The sequence below is a fragment of the Parasteatoda tepidariorum genome, chromosome 8, assembly GCF_982258835.1.
Source record: "Parasteatoda tepidariorum strain Cologne lab strain chromosome 8, Ptep-v5.0, whole genome shotgun sequence".
NCBI classification, from domain to species: domain Eukaryota; kingdom Metazoa; phylum Arthropoda; class Arachnida; order Araneae; family Theridiidae; genus Parasteatoda; species Parasteatoda tepidariorum.
In genome coordinates this window covers 111,947,463-111,953,801 of record NC_141762.1, presented here as the reverse complement: position 1 = coordinate 111,953,801, position 6,339 = coordinate 111,947,463, and the positions used below count along the sequence as shown (strand labels likewise).

The 6,339-nt window shown below is 28.0% G+C and overlaps 1 long non-coding RNA gene across 1 annotated transcript; it reads right to left on the bottom strand.

Annotated features, from left to right (window-relative positions):
* Positions 1 to 676: 676 nt before the first annotated feature.
* LOC147806693 (uncharacterized) lies at positions 677 to 5,463 on the bottom strand. Its single transcript, XR_015428573.1, has 3 exons — positions 5,342 to 5,463; positions 5,179 to 5,233; positions 677 to 959 (listed from the first exon to the last, which is right to left on the bottom strand). It is a non-coding gene; the product is annotated as an uncharacterized LOC147806693 (long non-coding RNA).
* Positions 5,464 to 6,339: the final 876 nt, after the last annotated feature.

Genomic DNA, 6,339 nt, shown 5'->3' with positions numbered 1-6,339 from the left:
AGCTAAAATCTACCTTGTCATGAGATTTTCATTGACAATGCAATTTAATACTATTGCTAGTGTACGTCAGCTAAAACGTCATTCTGAACGTGACGTCATCACTCCCAAGATTGTATGACGGCGCGTTTCATTATTATTACTAGGTTTTATATTTTACTTCATTATTATTATTAGGTTTTATATTTTTATATTTAGCTTCTCAATCAGAGGAAAATTCTTCTTTTCATCAATTCTGCTCGATTATTTTGGGGAAAATAATCATTTTTTATCCGTCTGACTTACTTTGCAATTAATTAAGGGGAAATTAAAATATCGTTTAATATGAATTTTATTTTTTCATTCAACGATTTGATTAAAGAAAAAACAAAATAAATAGAACATCTAATACTTAAAGAGGGTCTGCGTATTTTTTTTCTCTCTCTTATTCGGAATTTTATGTGGTGTGAGAAGTTTCGATGAGTGTAAAATTCGCTAATGCAGTTTTTTGCATATCAGAGAAAATTTACATGAAATGTCTTCTTTTGTCAAAATAAATAAAATGCAACTGATTATTTATCTGTTACTTAATATGTATGATCTGATAAATGTAGGAAATTTAATGATAGCAAAATATTTTTTTTTAAAAATCGTTTAATGTATGTAGAAATTCCAAACATATTTTTTTAATACACAGCAGCAAATAAATATTATGATTATCATAACAATTAATAAATGACAAGTGCACTAGTAGTGCAAATTAGATACGCCATAATTAAATTAGGTACTTTGTTAATATACAAAAATATTATCCGTATAATAACCACTAGTGAATGACATAAAACACCATAATTAAATCAACTATTTCGTTAATACATAAACAAAATAACCACCAGTAAATACACAACATATTTAACATGAAGGAATTAGCGAAACAATCTTCCTTCAAATAAATTACTTCCTCGTCAGATATGCCCCTTTCTCTGAAAAATAAGATGAAATTTTATGCACATACACATGAATTGCATGTACGTACATAGACACAAAAGTATATTGTACTTACAGGAATGCATGCATACATTATATGCATACAGGTGCATACACACGGGCGTACGCAGTATATAATTATATATATGTGGCTACTTTAAATATGATTGCATGAATAACATTGCTATTAGATAGTACATGCATATAGTACATGCACACGTGAGTACATTGTGTGTCATATGCACGTAGAAAGAATAAATTATTTGTACAAAACAAAAAGCAGACCACTCTTAAAAATTTTTCATCTAATGATCGGTTGTTTTTGTTGGTCTATGTCACACTAACAATGAACAATGAGCTATTGGTGCAGAGTTGGGAAACATTCCTGAGGATGATCCGAAGACATGTCAACACAATTTTGATCCTCTGCAGAGGGGATGGATCGCTTGCTTCGGTGACGACCTGCGCGTGAAGTCGAAAATTTAATGGTTAAAAAGTTTAATTATGATTGATACCGCACACCTTTGCCGGTTGAACAAAGTGATCACCCATCCACACACTGACCGTAGCCAGTGATACTTGACTTCGGTGTTCTAGTGGGAAACGTGTCCTAAAGTTCACTCTACTGCGAGATGATCTAATGATCGGTTATTTACGTTCTAGGACTCAATCTTAAGGGTTCCTAGGATCTGAAATATGTTAATTAATTAATGCAAACGATATTTTAAGTTATGAAATTAGACAAAAATAATTCGTACTTTCTCTGAAAAACATACCTTTTATCGACGGATGCCCATTTCTGACCCACAAAATGAAGGGGGTAGCCGCAATCTGGGAAATATGGTCCCAATAGTAGTTTGGTCAAAAGAGCCGTCCAACGGGTATTCGCAATCCGAGATAAATCGTCCCAATAGTGTGGTCTGAGTCCAAAGCTTAGACCCCCTAATGTTAATTTTACTTTTTGCATATTTCACCATGTCTTGAGAATTTTTTAAATGAGTTAAAATAATTTTGCATACAAATATAAAATTCGTTTGCCCATAGATAATTCTTTGCAAAATATAATTTTTAGTAAATATTTACTTGTTTTATTTAATTTTATAATAGCGGAAAAAATTTTGAATGGTAAAGTATATAATTTTTTATATCATTTTAAAGAAGGAAATTTTAAATGCCAAAATACAAAATTTGAGTGAAATCGATCCAATAGTTCCTGAAAAATCGAATTTTGAAAAAGTCGCATTTTTAGGAGTTATTCATTTCGTCCAAATCTTGCCTTTTGCCATTTAAAATTGTTTAACTTACAATTCAAAATTTTTCAGACTGTCATTGAATAAAGTAACAAAAAATAGTTATTTTGACTAAAACTTATATTTTGCATGGAATTAGCTTTGGACAAACGAATTTTCTAATTGAGTGCAAAAAAATTTTCTATTCACTTAAGAAGCTCTCATGATATAGTCTCATACGTAAAAAGTAATAATAACATTAAGGGGCACAAACTTCCGCTCTTCTGACTATAACTATTGGGACTATTTTTTCCCAGATTACGGCCACCCTTATAATTTGAGAGTCAAAAACCCAATAAACACTAAACAAAAGGTATGTTTTTTCAGAGTATGAAGTACGTTTTTGTGTCTGATTTCGTAACTTAAAATATCATGTGCACTAATTAATTATCATATATGCCATATTCTCGAACCTTTAAGATCGAGTCCTTGAATGTGGAGATACGATGATTAGATAAAAAGTTATTTAGAATGGTCCATTTATTTTTGCGTATCGTATATACGTATAGATACCTTAAGTAGAACATATAAGTGTGCATATTCTTATATACGTTAATTCACATAGATACACACATACATTATATGAATGTTTGCATCTATAATATATATATATATATATATATATATATATATATATATATATATATATATATATATATATATATATATATATATATATATATATGTGGGTATATTTGTACGTACGTATGTTTTGTACGTATGTACACAATTTATATATGTTCAATACATTTACGCATGTATTCATGCTCTATGTAATAACGATGTATGCACTTATGTATAAACAGAGCTCAAAAAATGGAAAACCCTGAAAAAGTTTGATCAATTGATCGTATTTTAATCTACTACGACTCGATCTTATTGGTTTGAAGGTCTAACTTTATGAGGGATTCAGTGCCTAGACCCTAAATATAGGGGAGGTACCTGCCATCTGCAAAATATGGTATCAAGAGTTTATGAAGGAGAACGGCAGAAAGTTTGAATCACTTAACGTTAAAATTTCTTTTTGCGAATTTCGCCTTGTATAACTTTTTAAGAAAAATCGAAAATTTTAAATTTAAATTAAATTAATCGAAGTGTTCTTCAGAAATCGAATTTTACATAAATAACTCTTTTTAGAATTGAACTACCTAGAAACTATTAGCCCGATTTCATTCGAATTTCTTATTTTGCCTTTAAAATTACTTCAAAAATGATGAGGAAAAAATTCGATATTTTGCAATGCTACGTGTTTTCGACAATCAGTAAATAAAATAAAAAATAATATTTATTTAAAGTTATTTTTTGCATAGATTATCTTTGGATAAACGAATCTTATAATAGTGTGCCAAAACTTATAATTCGCTTAAAAAAGTTCTTCAAATATAGCGAAATACTTAAGAAACTTTGTTAACATTAAGCGATCCAAACATTCATATATATGTACACATGTTTAATGCACGTACATACGTACGTATGTATGCGCTATAATAATATTGTAAGTACGTTTGCTGCACGCATCGTACTTACGTATATACACGCAACGTAACGTATGTACAGCGCGCACAAAATAAGATCAAACAGAATGACTTTTTTCTATAAAGATCGGATCTACACTTATTGGAACACAATCTTAATGGTTTAAGGCGGTGATCTTAATTATGCTAAATAATTAGTATGACGATATTTTAAGTTACGAAATCAAACAAAAAATAAAGCGTGTTTCGTTGAAAAAACATGCCTCCTTTTCGTAGGATTTCAATTCTTGCTTTTAAATTATATTGTTGTAATCATAATATGAAAACTATGGTTCAAATAGTTTAGGAAGGAGAGGAATCGAAAGTTTGGGTCAATCTTTAATGTCAATTTAATTCTTTGCATATTTCACGTTCAAATAAATCTAAACTTTTTACGCAAAATTATAAAATTCATTTATCCAAAAATAATTCTGTCAAAATTTTTTTAATATTTTTTTTTAATTTTAATTAATAATGGTCGAAAAGTTTCTGAATTGTTAGTATATCTTAATGCCCATTTTAAAACCGTAATTAATTTAAGGTACAGTGTGCATGCATCCCGATAAGACGTTTAGTCTGAATTCGCGCACTAGCTAGTCGGGAAGGGGTTAAAATTTCGATTTATGATAACCAATCAGCCAATAATATGGTAATAATTGTGCTTATAGTGGACAGAAAGAAATTAAGACATGTATTGACATATAGCACAGAGTTCCCATTTTAAATTGAGCATTCCAGCTACAAAAGTAAAAAAAAAGAAAAAATCAAAAAAAAGTCAAATTTTCGATAGAAGATTATTTCTATAAGCAATAAATTCTACTTATAGTGATTAGAAAACGAATAAAACACATTATACATGAACGCAGGCTACATGAATATCTATATTATCCTGTCTAGAAATTAATGTGCTTAAGCTAATTGGAAAGTTATAGAAATTTAAATTACAATCTTCTAGCCTTAAATAAACTAGAAAGTGAGTTAAGAAAACATTATAAATGCTACGTTTGGCAAAACTCAGATTCATACTATAGTAATACACAGTTTAAATTTTAAAATCCTGATAAGTAGTCTGGAGCATCATAAAATTTTGGAAATTTGGAACTCCAATTTGGGAAATATAATTTTTATTTGCTGAGCTATCTTTTTATATTAATGCGAGCTTATTAATTTCAGTTAGTATTAATCTCGTTTATCAAAAGTTATGTAAAGTGTACTTCTTTTTTTTATTATTTTTTTTTTTTACAATGTGGAACTATTTACTTAAATCTATAGGCAGTTCGTACATCCAAAAAAAATAATAATAATGTAAAACAGTAATAACAATAATAAATTAAAATATTGTTAATTAAATTTAAATTATAGCTGCAGTGTTTACTTAAAATTTATTGAAATTAAGAAGACATTATAATTACCATTCAATGTCCCTTAGGTTGTGTCGTTCCAATCATAAATTTAAGTTTTAGATTCCTAAGTTAAATGTTAATATTAATTGAGATTTTTTAAAAAAAATAAATAACAATACGTAAATTAAATACTTAATAATGAAAATGAAATGCAATCAAATTGTGTACCTACTTTTTTCATGTTACAAAGAAAAGTAAATATCTTTAACTGGAAACAATATAGAAGAATATCAATAAAACAGAAACTCCAATTTCAACTTAATCGAAGAAACTAATTCCAAGAGTGCAAATGATCACCAGGAGTAATATTAGTGCTATGTTGCGCATGACGTAAGCAGCAGTTTTTAAGACAGCATTATGGGAGGGAAGAGGATCAGGTTTACAAGAATTTTCTTAAGTGAAATTTAGTGAGATTGTGTTTTTTTTCTTTCCTTTTATTTTTATTATTTCTAATCGAATGAGAATTTTGAAGTTTGAACATTGAGCATTGCCTCAAAGTTTCAGTACAGTAAGGCTAATAGAAGTTTTTCTAGTTCTTCAAAGAATTTTTTTTTAAATTTTATTTATTGCTTTTCCATTTTAACTTAATGTATTTTAGATGCATAGTTGTTAGCTAATACAAATAAAACGTTTAAAGAAAGAGTAGAGATTTAAAAGAATATCATCAGATTTTTTAAACGACTTGAGTAAAATTTAATTAAACAGACTTTTAGCCTCCCCCCCCCTTTAGAAAAACGTGTTTTTCTTTATATCACTTTTACATTTTTTTTTATACAAATTTTTTATTTTCAACACTGTTTTGTTGAAAATGTTCATAAGAAAATTTTTCACTCTTAAAAAACTGATGCAAATTATCAGCAATTTACGTACCTACTAACTCATAAACTTTTTAGAGAAAACATTTTACAGTAGTGAAAATTGTTTGATTGTTAGTTTGACAAATTTATTTAAAAATTATTTGTATAATCTAAGATAATAATTTCATAAATAAATAAATTTTATTCTTCAGAAATAAAATAATTAGCATTTATGACTTTTTAGTTTCAAGGTTAAATTGTAATTCAAGTTATAACAATAAAAACACTATATGAATAAAAAATAAGATATATAAACATACAGATACATCCACTAATGCACTTCATATATATTCAACTCTACCAAGTGAAATAG